The following is a 17,532-nucleotide window of genomic DNA, read 5'->3' as shown; positions in this document are numbered from 1 at the left end:
TTGCAGAATTTCAAGGGAATGGGTATTGAAATGTGTGAGTGAAGATGTCAGTGAATTTTGGACCAAATACCTGCATTTTAAACGCCAATCTCAATTAGCATAAAATCTGTGTTGTCTATGCGGTTCTACTTTTCTTTATTCAGCTTGTTATTAGCTCCTGGTAATATTGGAGGCCATATCGTGTTATGGGCCTCGTAGTAATATATTCAATATTTAGCCTTTACTGCGAACTAGTGCAGCTAACAGAGTGACACGATTTATAGTGCTCCCTTCGGTACGTAGACAGGTGTGATTTCTCAAAGCCGTTAAATGGGCCATAATTTTTTTGCATGAAAGCGCTGCTTGGAAGAGCCCGCCTTATTTCACTCACTGAACGGTCAATAGAGGAAACAATACCATTTCCGAAGCATAAACCCCTACCGATGCGCCAGTTCTGTTTCTGTAGGCCCGAGGAAGAGTACTTTTCGTGCTGGCATTTTTCTGGCTATCGATATTTCACAACAGGACCAATGTAAGTACCTCGTACGATGATAATCTGGAGTATTGTAAAATGTAAATGAAAAACAAGATACGGAACCAGAACTACAAATAGATTGAAGGCAATTTTTAAGCAAATGCCAAATGGTGCCTTGGCTTATGCTATTTATGCGTGGTAGAAACGGTGTAATACGGGCACGCCACTTATTGGGGAGCATATTTAAAGGGATAAAAGTGCCGAAATCCTAATTTTCTGAGAAAAAGATTTCGGTATATCATTCTCACGTTTGGCCGACTCCCATTGTTGAGGTGTAAGCGTACACGCGACTATACGCATGCGGCCATCTCTGGCCAATCTCCCAGAATGGATATACCCCTGAGCAATAATACATATGGTAACATAAGGCGCACTTACATGTCTACACTGTGAGACACAAGGCATATTAAATATTGTCGTTATTACGTCGCCTCACCATTCTTCCCTCAACAAATATAAAACATACCTAATGTCTTCGCAACATCACCGCATCGGCGTCTCAAAGGGTGCATCCGCCTGAAGTGGTATTTGCATTACAACGTTGCTTGTGAAGGGTTAGCGTACAAACACAAACATCGCAAGACGCTGAGGTTGTGACTTGTCCGGTGCGTGAACATTGAGTGAGGTGACAGGTCATTTTAATAACTTTTAGAAATTAGTGCCAATTTAGTTGTATTAGTCACTTTACATTGGCCCCAACGTGGGATTTAGATATACACATTTTTATGATGCGGTAATGTACGACAATTTCGAGAGTGCCTGCAAACTAAAGTTGCATATCAACCTCCTCATGAGCTCTCTCGTTACTAGAACCGTGCTAAATAGCATTTTGGTATGTCTTTTGGCGCCAACGGGACACCCTTAATTCATGTCGTGTGTTTGAGGGTAAATGTTCAGACCATAAGTGGTGCCGTTTTTGGGAGATATGTCTGATAAACAGTGATATTGAACTTTTCACGGCGCAACCATCATAGAGAGCTCGCGGTGTGAGCGAAAAAAAAAAAAGACAAACGGCAAAGCTTGCACTAGGCCGTGCAAAGCTCGAGACACAGCGAAGCTGGCCGATCGATTGCGTCATAACCTAAGAGATGCCTGGCATAACCAAGTTCAACTCAGGCATAGCCAAGGCCGAACCTAGCTGCTACCAAGTTCAACCTAGATACAACGAAGTTCAACATCGACACAGCCAAGTTCAACCTAGCTACTACCAGGAGGTCACTAGATCGGCCAGCTTCGTTGTGTCTCGAGCTTTAGGGTTACGGCCATGCTAGCGGCAGAAACGCGCATTTTTACCGCTAGCGTGGCCGTACCCTTACACGACCTAGTGTAAGCTTTGCCTCCCCATTACGATGACAGAAGAGAAGTGAAATTGCACGCTGGAATGATTAGCGGCCACGAAGCCAGCTGTGGAAGAAGACGACACCGACGAACGCGGGAGCAGTGGCACGAGCGCGTGCTGAGCACGAGTTCGAGCACCAACCGAGGGGGGCCGCCAACGAGCCAGCTGCGGAAGAAGACGACGACGTTCGAGTCAGTGCTGATGAAGATAATTTCGCGAAACGCGCCCTTTTTACGGCTGGCTTAAACATTTTCGCTGTCAAAAATGTGCAGAAGCCACTGAAGATGATGGTCAATGTAAGCAAACCACCCGAACGATTAAGCGAACGTGCGAGCCACAGTTGCACCCTTCTCCGTACCCGCAACTCTCTCCCGCGAGCGCTGAAACGCGACAGTACCCCTTAGAGTTATCTCTTAGAGTTCTCCCTTATTTGGCACGCGAACCACCAAGTGAGCCAAACCAAATCAGGAATGACAAAGTTGAACTAAACATAAACACTGTTTAGATTCACAAACACCACATAAAAAAACATGCCTGTTTTCAATTGAGGCGGCGTTGCTTCCAGAGAAGAACTTCGGTTGTCCGAGCAGCGGCGACGTAGTTTGTTCTGCCCATGGGCAGATCACAAAATGCCACTTTTGAGACATTCTTCGACGCCTGTCGCCACGCGCTGCCCTGCTTGCACAAATGAATCGCCTCTACAGCCTTCAGGCCTAACTTCTTCGGCATCCCATTCTCATCATCATAGATCGCACTTGTGGAGGGTTTCGCGCTCGTAACTCCAAGCATGAAATATACAATAGATGTGAGCTGACGCCTCCCGCCACATGAAAGCTGGAATGTGCCTGTGGGTCAAGCAACGAAGATTTTAACTGTAACCTGAGCAAAAACGTGAAATAACATCTGCTGCTCAACACACGGACTCTGACACGAGAAAGTTTAAACCATCAATCACGAGTGAAGTTACTGTGCTCGGCCACTCAAGGAGCATTGGTACCGGCACGAAGCGCCTTGCCCTAGTCAAGTTGCAACATCAATTCTTGGCTGATTAATGCAGGGAACCTGCACACTATCTATAGTAACATTGATTAGAGAAACATCACACCACAAAAAGATGAAGGCAATCTGAAGTTTATGCCGCGGGAGTAACGAAAGTATTCGTACGTCAATAATTACCCAATGATTTCAAATTTTTATAAAGACTTCTTTTTGTACAGAGCGTAACGCGCAAGCGGCCTAATAATAAGTGAATTTGGGTTGTCGTTGAAGTACCCGAGGTGATCAAAATTAGGCCGGAGTGCGTCACCACGGTGGGAAACCTAACCCACTGCTCAATTTTGGGATGTGAAAATGCAAAATGTATTTCGATGACTGCAATAACAGGGACAGCGGCCTGCTAATGGTAGAGTCACGTTAGTTTTTCATCTATCGCAGTTGTTTTTCATGACGCGAAGAAAGTGATTTCATATTAGGTAAGAAGTTAAGTATTCCAGAATAGGACGTCTGAAAAGAAAAGAAACCACTGTCTGTCATTGCGAGCTTCTTTTTTTAAATAATGTTACGACTTGCCAACAAGTTTACTAATTATGCCAGGTAAATGGAGTACAAAATTTATCGAATTCGGCAGATAGAGTGGTGAAGAAAGTGCTTTGAATTGCGTCCTCCTACAGTGCACTCGAACATTTTTATACGTTGGCTAATATTATATGGCAAACACCAAGTCAGAAGACCAAATTAAGGTCAAATTGAGCAGAAGGTTAAGCTGGCCAGGTAGTTCCTAATGTCATGGAATGAGAAGAGGAAAAGAGAGAAGTGGAGAGACCATAGAGGAGAGAGAGAGAAAAAAAAACCGTGACGACGCAGCTGTAATAAAGTATCGAACGCAAACTACTTTTGTATCTTTAGAAACAGTGCCAATGTTGACAGAGCCCCGAAAACGTCAGCAAACGAAACCACAAGGAGCTCGTCTATTGATAAAAAAAATTTGTTCCTTCAAACGCAGCTCCGATCTCCGTTTGTTTTTCTTTCGGAAAGTTTTGTCTAAATTGATGGTGCTGAAAATTTAGAATCCAGCTAAAGCCCAAAACTTACAATACCACGAGAAGGCGCCGTAAGAATGCATCAGAATTAAACAAGGAGAAGCTGATATAACCATTCAAATGAGCAAAAGTTTTAATAATTACAATTATTATATTGTATAAAACAGTTCGCTAACATAACACAATTCGTGAAACGTCCCAGCCAGCTTTGAAAATGTGGAATCCGTTACATTCACTTGTAACATTTTGTGAAAGTTTCCTTCGCGTAGTTGTCATACTTAAGTGTTGTTCAGCAAAACGGTTCCAGGTTTTTGCGTTCATCGTTTAAAACCTGATTTTCAGACATCGAGCGGGAATATTTGTCCACATTTGTAAATAAAACCGCGAAATTGTAGAAATGTCCCATTGAAATGTAGCTGGTCAAACTGAAAGTGATTGACCAGTTCCTGACAATACTGTTTCTAGATTACACAGGAAGAGCAAATTATTTAGGTTTGCTTGAAGGTTTGGTACCACCTCTATCGTTCACTTAAAGTGAATTCACTTGAAAGATGCAGTAAGTGCTAGTGACAAAGTACACTGCGATACAAGTTGCGACGTATTAAAAAGTCAGGAATACAAATATTGCGATCATTGATCTACATAGTTTTAAACCTTGTACGAGAAAGAATGAATGTTGTATTCTATAACTATAACGACCATTTATATTAGGTAAGCAGCATGACAAACAAACTTTATTTCACAAGGAAACGAATTTCCAAAAACAACGCTTGAATGACGCCCTTTGCGTGACCGTCTACGTATATTTCGGTGCCGGAATTTAGACATCAATGTCGAGATCAATGGCCTTGCAAAAACCAAATAGCCCGGTCGTTCACATTGCTTACAGAAAACACTGAAAGCTTAAATAAATCGATTGTGTCAATTTAAGGAACGTGCAGAAGTGAGATATGTAAATAGGAATATTCATATACGTTATTTAATGAAACTGAAGAGCAAATTTGTTTTCTTTTACAGCCAGTTGCTGCTTCCGCAAGCATCGCTAATATCAGGACATCATGCCGGTAAGATTTAACCAGTTTGCAGATGTTGTCGTCTTCTTCGCGCTGAATGCGTTGATTTAATTGCACAACATTTAGTATCGGTGTTCATTTGCAGAGAGATACATTTAGTGCAGTGAGCTATCCTTGCAACAATGCCACCGACGGAATCGCTTCACTATAGTAATTTGTTCTTCCCTACCTTTACAACACAGATATCGTATTGTCGCGAGAGGAAAGGTGAGAGAAGTCCACGGGGCAGCGAACAGCACCTTTTATGAAAATAAGTACAGTCGCTGATAGCTTTTTTTTTTGTTTCCTGCGGAAAGAGGAAGCAAAAATTTTCCGCACTACCGGGCAATCGAAAAACAAAAACAAATTTTATTAAGCAAACAATTATTTTGTCGAATTTGGGAGTCGGCGACAAACGATGCGGTTTCATGCCACGTCGACGATATCTGCACATCGGTGTTGCGAATTAAGCGAAGCCAGCCACGCTTTCGCCTGCACTCCGCCCCCGCTTCTTCCACACGTAGACGACGCTGTCACAAAAAGCGCCGGCAACGGGTAGCGAATGCGTCGTCTGCCATCGCTTCGACGGGTCCCCGAAACTCGAGATTATGCAGCCTAGGATACTAGCAGTGTTGCACACGTTCCTCTAAAACAGGAACGAAAGCTCGTTCCTCGTTCCTTCCCAATTGTGAAACGAGTTCCCGCTACAAGTTCCTTTAATGCGAAAGGAAAGCGTTCCAGTTACACTTGGAACATTGGAACGTGTCGTTACATTACCGTAACTTTAGATGTTTTAAAAATTAAACTAGAGTGTCGGATAATCCTGGGGCGAAATAAAGTCAGCAATTTAAAAGTCGCATCGCACTACGTATATTATACGAATTTGAACATCGCCGACAGCACATTACCTGTAGATAAAAAAAGAATCCAAAGAAATGCTCCTAGGCGGATTCGTGCAGGGAGCACCGTACATACTCCGGACATGTCTAACTGCAAATTTGGTGCTCGTATATTACAAGTGCAACACATATGGCACTTTCCAATTCAGTGTTCAAATGCGCAGTCAGGATGCTGCGCTTTAGATGCGCAAATAGAAAGGTACTAACGTGCACCAATACTCGTATAATTAACTTTCTTGCACAAGAAACCGCATCGAAAGGAACAATACATGAGCAGTTATTGAATGATGATTCAATATCGCTGTATGAGTTGGAAAAAAAGTGTCCAGAATACATATTAGCAACTTAGTAACGTTCCTTGTTTGAACTGAGGAAGAGTTGCATCTCGATGTCGGTGTCCGACAGACGAACCCATTCTTTCGTCAGCACTTCGTTGGCAGTATTGAAGCGCCGTTCCACCGAAGCGCTTGAGGGTACTGCCATGTTGTACTTGAGGAAAAGTTGGTTCAGTCCATCGAAGTTCTTCATCTGCGACAGCGGGCAGTCAACTGGTCAAAAAATGCACCATGGTCACGCTGATAGGCAAGCGGTAGTTCTTTACGCCTCACGTGGCCTTTACCTTTACGCCCATCCGCTCTGCACGATGTGCTGCGTACGTGCGTGTGTCTGTTCAATGCTGTGGAACGCTTACAGAAGGAACGCCATTCCCTCTGCCGTTCCTTGGTAAACCTAACGAGTTACCGCGACAGTTCCACCGACCCGTAATGGAACGGTGGCGTTTCTCCGTTCCTCTAAAAAGGAACTAGTGCGAGGAACGCCGTTACGTACAACACTGGGTATTATAGACACAAGGGAAGAACAGCTTACATGATGCCACGCCGTCTTGGCACGCCCATTCTTTTCACATGCGGCAGATTACTTCGAAAGCAGGGTGTGCGGCTGCGTATGCCCTCAGCCGCGATTACAGCCAGTGGCTGCGCCATAGAGAAAACGAGGCATGCCCGCCACTGACCCCCCCCCCCCCCCCCCCCCCCCCCGCCTGCTTCTTCGCGTTTCCGCGATGTCGCTCCCCTGCCCCCGTTTCCTCGTGCTCGTACGGGAAGGCGGCAGTCGTGAAGCCGCCATCTTCCTTGCTTCGCCCTTGTACGCTTTCACTCGCACCTGAAGCACACAGTGTGCGGGGAGCGATATGATCCTATAGCACTTGGACTTTACACGAAACATAACGTGGCTCCACTTTGGTGGTCGCTCGTGTCGCGCGGTGAGCGATTTGAGAGGTGCATTCGGAAGCAGCCGCTTGTAATTCAGTGATTTGAACCATCTGCGTCCACGGAATTTTCCATTTATTGTCTCGGTATTCCTTGACGGCAGTAGTGAACTAGCATTATAATGAAATAGCGTATAAGCACACACCGTTATTTTGCGGTTCTAAATACATTGTGTGCAATGGACAACAGGTTGTGAAAAGGTTAATCCTCCGGTATATCGAGAATTTTGTTACATCGAAGGTCGTTATGCCGAGGTTTAACCGTGTATATATATATATATATATATATATATATATATATATATATATATATATATATATATATATGTCATTTGGCTTCAGTGAGTCATTGCTCAGTGTCATTTTGGCTTCAGTGAACTGTGCTTCCTCGGCCACGTCGTCAGTCACGAGGGTGTACGACCGGACCCAGAAAAAATAGACGCTGTGGCAAAGTTCCCCACACCACCCGACAAGAAGGCAGTGAGGCGCTTCCTGGGGCTGTGCGCCTATTACCGGCGGTTCATTGCGAACTTCTCTCGTATTGCTGCCCCGTTAACACGCCTTACACGAGACGATGTTCCCTTTCTGTGGGGTGAAAATGAGCAAATAGCATTTGACGAACTACGCCAGCGCCTGCAAACGCCTCCAGTTCTTGCGCACTTTGACCTGGAAGCCCCTACAGAACTTCACACCGATGCGAGCAATGTTGGTCTGGGGGCCGTACTGGTGCAGTGGCAAGACGGCTTCGAAAAGTAATCGCTTACGCCAGTCGAACACTCTCTCGTACGGAGGAAAACTACTCGACTACCGAGAAGGAATGCCTCGCCGTGGTGTGGGCGGTTACCAAATTTCGCCCATATTTGTACGGCCGTTCATTCAAGGTTGTCAGCGATCATCATTCTCTTTGTTGGTTGACTAACTTGAAAGATCCATCTGGCCGTTTGGCGCGCTGGAGTCTTAGGCTTCAGGAGTTCGACATGACCATAATTTACAAATCAGGGAAAAGGCACACCGACGCCGACTGCCTTTCGCGGTCACCCGTAGAGCCCGCAGGTACCGATGACGCGGACGTTGACGCTGCATTTTTGGGAGTCGTCGACGCCGTCACCATTTCACAGGAGCAGCGCCACGACCCAGAGCTGCTCCCACTCATTAATTTCTTGGAAGGCCGAAGTACAGACGTCCCGCGACTCTATGCCAGGGGACTGCCGTCGTTTTGTCTGCGAAATGATGTTCTCTATAAAAAGAACTTTTCTGCCAGCGGCAGCACGTACCTGCTTGTCGTACCGATATCACTTCGCAAAGAAATACTAACAGCATGCCACAATGAAGCCACCTCAGGTCATCTAGGCTACACGAGAACACTGTCCCGACTCCGACGCAAGTACTATTGGCCAAAGCTACCCGCTGCTGTGAAACATCATGTACAAACATGCGCCGACTGCCACAGACGCAAAGCACCTCCCGGCAAGCCTGCAGGTCTCTTACATCCTGTCGAGGTACCAGGACAGCCTTTCACCCAAGTTGGAATGGATTTCCTGGGCCCATTTCCAACTTCTACAGCCGGCAACAAATGGATCATTGTCGCAACCGATTACCTGACGCGCTACGCGGAGACTAAAGCTACGCAGCGGGGCACAGCAGCCGAAGCGGCTCATTTTTTCATCGAGAACGTCGTCCTTCGGCACGGTGCCCCAAAAGTAGTCATCACAGACAGGGGAACTGCCTTCACTGCAGAACTTCTTGACTCGGTTCTCACACTAAGTGGTACAAACCACCGGAAAACAACCGCATATCATCCCCAGACCAACGGACTGACCGAGCGGCTTAATAAGACCCTCGCAGACATGCTATGCATGTACGTCGACGTGGAACACAAGAACTGGGATCAGATTTTGCCTTACGTAACTTTCGCATACAATACCGCTCGACAAGAAACTACTCGAATGACGCCCTTCAGCTTGGTCCACGGTCGCGAAGCCACGACGACGTTGGATGCCATGCTGCCTCACGAGTGTGACGACATACCTACCGACGTTGTCGAATTTACTCAGCGCGCCGAAGAAGCTAGACAGCTTGCCCGCGTACGTATCTGCTATCAGCAAGGCCAAGATGCAAAACGGTACGATCTTCGACACAGGTCCGTTATCTACACTCCCGGCGATAAAGTATGGGTTTGGATACCCATACGCCGTCGTGGACTTTCTGAAAAACTGCTAAGACGGTACTTTGGGCCATACAGAGTGATTCGACGCCTGAGCGACGTGACCTACGAGGTCGTTCCTGACAGTGACAGTAACTCCAGTCGCCGCAAGAACTTACCCGAAGTGGCGCATGTGGTGCGGATGAAGCCGTATCTCGTCGAACTAAGTTTCGTTTGTTCTTTTCTGTTGTTTTTTTGTGGTTTTGTTTTGGCGTGTCTTACTCTGTGCCATTTGTACGCCGCCCTCATATGCTTAAGTTACGCATCGGGACGATGCTTCCTTCGGAGGGAAGCAAATGCCGCGCCTGTACTCTGATGAAGAGGAGGAATATGCGAGCAGGCACGCGCGTTTCTATCAAGGCGTGGTGAAGAAGAAGAAGTCGCGGCAGCGCGCTGTATTAAAAAAGGCGACCTCCTGCTATTCCTCTTGATCAGGGCTGTGCGACCTCTGTTTCTGACGTTGCGACAATATATATATATATATATATATATATATATAAATACAGGGTGCTTCCGTGAACACTTTAAAAATTTATTTAAGGTTTCCTGTGGCAGATAGCCCCATTCTAGTGCATGAGCTGGTCTACTCGAAGAGGCGGATAGTACTTGCACAAAGAATTGAAACGCATAATCGACTAATCAACAAAGCTTACTAATTAAGTTTTTAACTAATTACCTGATGGTCCATATTGCAATTTACAAATTGCAGCCGTGGAGTTCGCAAAGCTGATCCGCTTGGAATTAATTCTCAGGATGACACCAGTTTTGAGATATTAATTCCCGAACTTTGCGGATAAATGCATTGGCGTTCCAGTTAAATTTGTGTTTCAGTGCATAAAGCGACGTTTTGTTAAGAAACTAACCGGAACGCCAATGCATTTCTCCGGAAAGTTCGGGAATTAATATCTCGAAACTAGTGTCATCCCGAGAATTCGTTCCAAGTGGATCCACCTTGCGAACTCCATGGCTACGATTTGTAAATTGCAATTTGGGCCATAAGGTAATTAGTTAACTGAAATACTAAATTTTTGTTAATTATTCGATTATGCATTCCGATGTCTTGTGCAAGCAATGTCCGCCTCTTCGAGTAGACCAGTTCATGAACCAGAATTGTGCTATCTGTCACAGGACACCTTTAAGAATTTCTGAAAGTTCGCTGAAACACCCTGTATATATATATATAAAGGAGCCATACTGGCGACTGAGTTGTCCGGAAGGACGATAGAATGTAATACGGCTTGAGACGCTGAACTGTGAACGACTTCGCGGTTCCGACGTCGCATGTCGGACGGCGGCGTGAGCGGCTTAACCAGGTAATTAACGGGTGATGTTCTCTCGAGAATGCGGTATGGCCCGTCGTACTTCGGTAGGAGTTTTGAAGCGAGACCAGGTGTGCGGTGTGCACCAACAACCTGACGAGGGCACCCAGGAGAAAAGTAGGAGTCGAGTTCTGGGCGTCGTGTACGGATGTTTGACGGTTCTGGTCGTCGGAGGTGAATTGGCGGGCCAGCTGGCGACATTCTTCGGCACCTCCACCACTTATAAAGGAGATTTATTGAGGTTCGAAGTGAGAGATGGTCCTAGGATGAACCGAGCACAGTCCTCTCGCTCGAGCATCTCCTGCGCTCTTGATGCTGCCGATGCCGCTGACTTTGCGCCGACGTTCGCCATATTCCTTACAATATATATATATATATATATATATATATATATATATGCACGTGGAAAGTTCTCACATGTCTTGCCAACGCTGGCCTACAGCTGAACGCGACAAAGTGCCATTTTGCCCGCAAGACAATTAAGGTCTTGGGTCACATTGTGAGCAAGGACGGCATTCGTCCAGATCCCGATAAGGTTTCAGCGGTTCTTCACTTCCCTCGTCCCGAAAGGGCCAAATATTTGCGCAGTTTCCTTGGCCTCGCTTCTTATTTTCGCCGCTTCATACGTGACTTCGCCTCAATAGCTGCACCATTGCACAAATTACTCGGTTCTGGTGTTCCCTTTGAGTGGTCTCCCGAATGCGAATCAGCGCTTACCTATCTGAAAAACGCCCTCACATCTGAACCAGTGCCATTTTGCCCGCAAGGCAATTAAGGTCTTGGGTCACATTGTGAGCAAGGACGGCATTTGTCCTGATCCCGATACGGTTTCAGCGGTTCTTCATTTCCCTCATCCCGAAAGGGCCAAATATTTGCGCAGTTTCCTTGGCCTCGCTTCTTATTTTCGCCGCTTCATACGTGACTTCGCCTCAATAGCTGCACCATTGCACAAATTACTTGGTTCGGGTGTTCCCTTTGAGTGGTCTCCCGAATGCGAATCAGCGCTTACCTATCTGAAAAACGCCCTCACATCTTAACCAGTGCCATTTTGCCCGCAAGACAATTAAGGTCTTGGGTCACATTGTGAGCAAGGACGGCATTCGTCCTGATCCCGATAAGGTTTCAGCGGTTCTTCACTTCCCTCGTCCCGAAAGGGCCAAATATTTGCGCAGTTTCCTTGGCCTCGCTTCTTATTTTCGCCGCTTCATACGTGACTTCGCCTCAATAGCTGCACCATTGCACAAATTACTCGGTTCTGGTGTTCCCTTTGAGTGGTCTCCCGAATGCGAATCAGCGCTTACCTATCTGAAAAACGCCCTCACATCTGAACCAGTACTTCGCCACTTCGATCAAACCGCACCCACCCTCCTGCATACGGACGCTAGTGGTCATGGCATCGGTGGTATTCTCCTACAGCGAGACGAGTCTTTACGTGAGAGGGTTGTCGCCTACGCAAGCCGCGTACTGACGCACACCGAAAAGAATTATACCATCACTGAGCAGGAGTGCCTAGCTGTCGTTTGGTCGATACAGAAGTTTCGAGCTTATCTTCACGGACGCCATTTTACCATCGTTACGGACCACCATGCCTCAAGAACTTGTCTGGACGCCTTGGTCGCTGGATTATCCGTCTGCAAGAATACGACTGCACTATTATCTACAAGTGTGGTAAAAAAGCATCAGGACGCAGATGCGCTTTCTCGCTGCCCGCTTCCTACGACGCCATGCCATGGTTCCGCTCCTACCTTCCGCGACAAGCTTTCAGACCGCCCTTCCTCGCATGCGTTGTCCTTAACCGCTATTGACAAGATTCCTTCGGGTGACCATGGATCGCTCATATTTCACCAACTCGCTGACTCCTACTGTCGGCGCATCATAGACCGCATTCAGGGAACTCAATTCGGAGCCCTCCACAACGGCGTCCCTCATAATCAGAACTGGTTTGGGCGCGTAAAACCCCAAAAAGAGGAAGAAGGTTGTGGACTCATGTATGAAATAACGATGCTTTATTTCCTATGGTTCGGCGGGGGTCCAGCCTTCGTCAGGGACGAAGACTGAACCCCGGCCGAAACGTAGGAAATAAGCTAAGGAAGTGCTACACGTTTATAAACTGTTAACGCGAATGCCTGATTGCACACTTGGTGCCCCCCCCCCCCCTTTTTTTTTGTCACGATTAAGATACATTCACGAATAACTGTGGCAACTGTCCATCGGAGCACACGACAGAACTCTCCGAAATCGCCGCACCTACTGGTACTGAGCCAGTGCCGTCAGCGCCTTCGCAGAGGGAGAGGCAGGATGGGAACGCGGGAATCGGAACCAGCTGTGGAAGACGACGACGACGAACGCGAGCGCAGTGGCACGGGTGTGTCGCTCTGACCACGTGGCGTGTGCAATCAGGCACGCACTAGGCCCACCCTTAGTAAGCCAGAAACGGGGAGAAGCCATGGCTTCAGGGAAGCGTGCTTGTCTCGTGTATATATATATATATATATATATATATATATATATATATATATATACATATATACGGACACACGTCAATGTTGGATGCAGGTTGTTTGCAGATGACTGCATTCTGAGCAGACAAATCAATACTCATGATGACCACATCCCCATAAATACCGTCTTAGAAGCAGTTTCAATGTGGTGCAGAGATTGGCGAATGCATATCAACGACTAAAAGACCATAACTAGAAAAAAGAATTCGTCTGGCTTTAAATATGGCATTAATTCAACTACCCTGTCTAAAGTTAAGGGTCATAAATACCTACGCGTCATATTGTCAGAAGACCTACGATGGGATTCTCAAATTCAATAAATCACCTCATCTGCATTTCCTTGTTTTTCAGCTGTTGACTGGAGCGAACTACCCGATGGATATAGTGAATCGCCAGAAATATCTGCTTTCATTGAAGGGCTATCACGTTGTATTCGATGCAAGTATCTTTTTCTTTACGCCTTCTTTTTTAATCCTGTATTGATCCAGATTCGCTTGTCACAAATAATCACTAAAGGTCTCTTTAGATCGAGTCGCGTAATAATGGCAGTAGAGAGGTCTTAATATATCTGCTCAGGTATCGTGTTCCTAAATGACATTCATGCCTAAAAAATGAGCTCCAATATCTTGTGTTACTGCCACTTTTATATTGATATTTATCTCCTCGGGAAGACACACGATCAATCTCTGCTGTATTGCTGTTTCATTGAAATTGATCGATTATAATCAAGGCACTATGTTTCGCTACCTCTATATACATTCCCATCATAAGTTCTTTTTCTTGTTTATATGACGACTTGCAATACGCATCGTTACCTCAGCGACGTTTGTCCTTGTGAATGCAAAGAAACCAACAGTTTCGTTGCCTTATTTACTCCCCGCGTGCGGGAATGTCGGAAAGAAAACATTATTTTTCCCCTAGAATATGCGGCCAAGACAGCCTCTACTATTACTATCTTTGTCGAGAAACACGCAATGCAAATCACATTAGCGTTGATCTACGTAACCTAGCTGAATAATCTTGCAGACCTTTACTGGATACTTATTAATTCTTTTCAGGAGGTGTGCACCAAGAAAAAATGGGAAAGAAATCTGCCTTGTCTTGTAAGGGATGGACTTGTTATAAATATCCTTGCCTACCAAGCAGGATTTTCCATAAACAACCGCACGTACGTTCACAAAACGGCGAGGCCCCAACGCAATTTGCTTGTGCGTCGTGTGCGTATAGACGCCTGCAGGGCAGCAAGCTCGGGCCGGCTGTTCTGCTGCGACCTAGCTGCCTGTATGGTCGTCTGCCAGGTGAATGCGCCGTTCGAACGCTGATCGTTGCGGCAGGCTTCCGCCGAACCCAGCTACATCCTTATATCAATACATATTTATGGCTGCTATGAAACTCGCCAATCAATAAGCAGAATTAGAACTCCGCCATATACATACAGCCATTTTGCGTTATCTACGTTACCCGTCCGGCCCGGCCCGACACCCCTTCACCTTAGGGCCGAGCCCGGCCCGAGCCCGACTCGAAACCGGCCCGAACCCGGCATGAGACCGAAAAAGACATTGAGCGAACTGGAGCGAATTGGATTGGAGCGGAGACGCGCTCCGTGGCACATTCAACGTACTTTCGCTGCTGGCGCTTGAGGCCGATTGCACATAGTACGCTCGTGCTTTACTTCAACTGCAAATTGATGTTTACACCATTTTGCCAAACGTATACATTTGAGGCACGGATTATACAACGCGACGTCTTCCATTTTGCTGTCGTTGTCAAGCACGTAGTCTGCTAGCGAGCGCGCGTTTGCTACGCGGACGCTGGCGGACGCCCAGTTTTTCTCGCAGAACGTCTGTGCAGTACATTTTTTTTAAATGTTTTAGTTGCTTTGGTGCGCCCATGACTCTTGAAGGGCAACGCGCTTGTCAGAGTCGAGACGCGCGAGGATAATTCGCAGCACGTTACATGCACACCGCAAGAAAGTCCGAGCCTGGCCCGGGCCTGCGTCAATAAACCCGAGCCCGGCCCGGGCCCAGGTCAAAAAGCACATGTCATGCCCGAGCCCGGCCCGAGCCCATGAAAAACTGCCCTACCAGGCCCGGGCTTTCGGATAAGCCCGAGCCCGTGCAGTGCTCTAAGCGACGGTGTAACGAAATGCTTCCTGTAGTGCCCTTCATGTTGAAATGATTTCAATAATTAACGTCTTCCTGAAGCAAAAACAGATATTAACTGGTTTCCACACCGATACTGCTCACAAATGTTTACCGCCGTGCACAACGACGGAGTATGACGACTAAGTTTGGTCTTTGACCTCAACGAATTCCTCTTACAAAAGGCTTTCACATCTCGTACCATTATAAGTTTTCTACCTCACATGCTGCAGTCATAACCGCACTTTTATGAAATTTCCTTCTAAACCTGTGGGATAAGTCTCAATTCGTCACTCATTCACAATATAAAAATCGTTTTTGACATTTAAGTTACAATTTTGTGCGTGAGACAACTTTAATGAATATAGTGTAAATTGATGGCCTGGGTCTAGGCCGCGCCGGGGGCAGCAGAGAGACCCTGTCTCTCGGTAGCTTCTCAGGCTTGCTGGATGGCCCAAAGTTGGTCCCGGAGATCACCGCTAGTCAGTGCGGCTCTCCACCGCGCCCTCAGTTCATCCGGGGGGACTGCAATTCTCCTCTGAACCCTTTCGCAATCCCAGAGTATATGCTATAAGGTGGCTCTTGCTTTCTGTCGTCTCTTATTTTGCGAAACTTGTCCCAGTCGATCCATTTACAGGCTCTATTATTTTCGGCATCAACGGTTTTCCCATCTTGATTTCTATAATTCTAAGATCGCTCCCAATGTCTTCGAAGGTGTTTCTCCATTTGACCTTTGCCACCTTGTTGACGATTGTTAGATCCGGTGTGGTATCTCTGTTGATCCCGCTCCATATACGTGTATGGGAGGCGGGCTCATTTACGAGCGTTAACTCTGTATCTTGAATGTCTTGCCATAGCATTTTTCTTTTTACTCTTGTAAAACAATACCCCCCGACACCGTGCGGGGCATTGAAGTCTCCCCATATGATCAGAGGACTAGTCCCTGCCATCACCACAGCCTTTCTAAAGAGAGTTATGAAGCGCTGTCTTTTAAGGGTTCGATTACTATATAAATTCAGAATAATTGTACTTAAGGATTCCCTCCATCTGGGGAGGAGCACTATTAGTACGTGCTCAATGTCCGAGATTTTGGTTTCATGCCGAATCACCACTAGCCCTTTCCTCACTAGCGTAGTTAATGTTCTGTTATTCCCTTTCGGGGGCCCGATAGCTTGATGCCCCGGCTGTTTTGCTAGTCCATGTGTTTCCTGAATAATCATAACGTCCGGTTTAGGCTCGTCTCTAAGGTATTGTCGCAGGACCGCCTTTTTGGCTTCGTACGTCCTGCAATCCCACTGCCATATGATAAGGTCTATTCTCACGCTTTCTCATCTTACGGGTTGTTACGCGCGGAAGGTGGCGGAAGAATGGAGGGCGCTCTTAAGACAATGTTAGAAGGGCTGAAATTCCCAGCTGCTCGTAAATTTTGTAGATTCCCTGCCGAACTGATCACAGGAGTGTTGTTGATTGGAGGCGATGGGGTTCTTCTCAGGATAAGTTCTGTTATCCTATTATTAATGTCGGCCATATTGGCCTCCATTTTTTCTAGCCTGCTCAAGATCATCAAGATTGCCAGCGAAAGATTGCTGGTATCCTCTGCCTGTTCCTTAGCCGCCTTCTGCAGGTCGGAAATTGCCTGGTTGAAGTTCTGGGTTTGAACCGTGGCTGTGTCCCTGGTCGCCCTTCCCTTGGGTGGAGGTCGAGTATTATCGTATTTCATTCTAGTTTCTTGAATTGCCTCCAGTCTCCCGGGGCTGGGGGATCACGTTTGTTTGTTTGCCTGATTTTTGTCCCTCTTAAGCTACTGAATCTTCTTGGTTACCTGTGCAATTAATTCTATCAATTGCGCATTCTCTTTCTTCATCTCAGCTATTTCGTTAGCATTATTATAATTATGTGGAGTCCCCTCTAGTGTCCCAGGGCGCGGCCCTTTCGCCGCATCTGATCAGCTCACCTTAGGCGTCTTAGCCGGGTTTGCCTGTCTTCCCCGAGACCTGGACCTGGACCTCGCCAGTGACCTGGATTGGGATCTGGCTTTAGGTTGTAGCGCCCACCGACGCTGCTAAGCGGGGACGTTTAGGTCGGCGCTCTTGGCCAGCGCTTTGGGGCAGGCTGCGAATGACGACGACAATAAAGTTGGGCGGCGCGTGTTAACGGCGCAAGCACGGCACGCGCCAGTCGGTTCTAAAAGCCTGCCGAGCTGGTCTCCTTGTTCTGGCGCTCCGCTGCGACCCCTCGGTTCCCGACAGTGGTGACTC

The 17,532-nt window shown here is 46.8% G+C and overlaps 1 long non-coding RNA gene across 1 annotated transcript; it reads left to right on the top strand.

Annotated features, from left to right (window-relative positions):
• Window positions 1-435: 435 nt before the first annotated feature.
• LOC125941626 (uncharacterized) lies at window positions 436-13,572 on the top strand. The gene is made up of 3 exons (XR_007464496.1): window positions 436-511; window positions 4,910-4,956; window positions 13,485-13,572. It is a non-coding gene; the product is annotated as an uncharacterized LOC125941626 (long non-coding RNA).
• Window positions 13,573-17,532: the final 3,960 nt, after the last annotated feature.

This window comes from Dermacentor silvarum, chromosome 11 (assembly GCF_013339745.2).
Source record: "Dermacentor silvarum isolate Dsil-2018 chromosome 11, BIME_Dsil_1.4, whole genome shotgun sequence".
In the NCBI taxonomy this organism is placed as follows: domain Eukaryota; kingdom Metazoa; phylum Arthropoda; class Arachnida; order Ixodida; family Ixodidae; genus Dermacentor; species Dermacentor silvarum.
The sequence above is the reverse complement of the archived record's forward strand: the minus strand, read 5'-3'. Positions and strand labels throughout refer to the sequence as shown.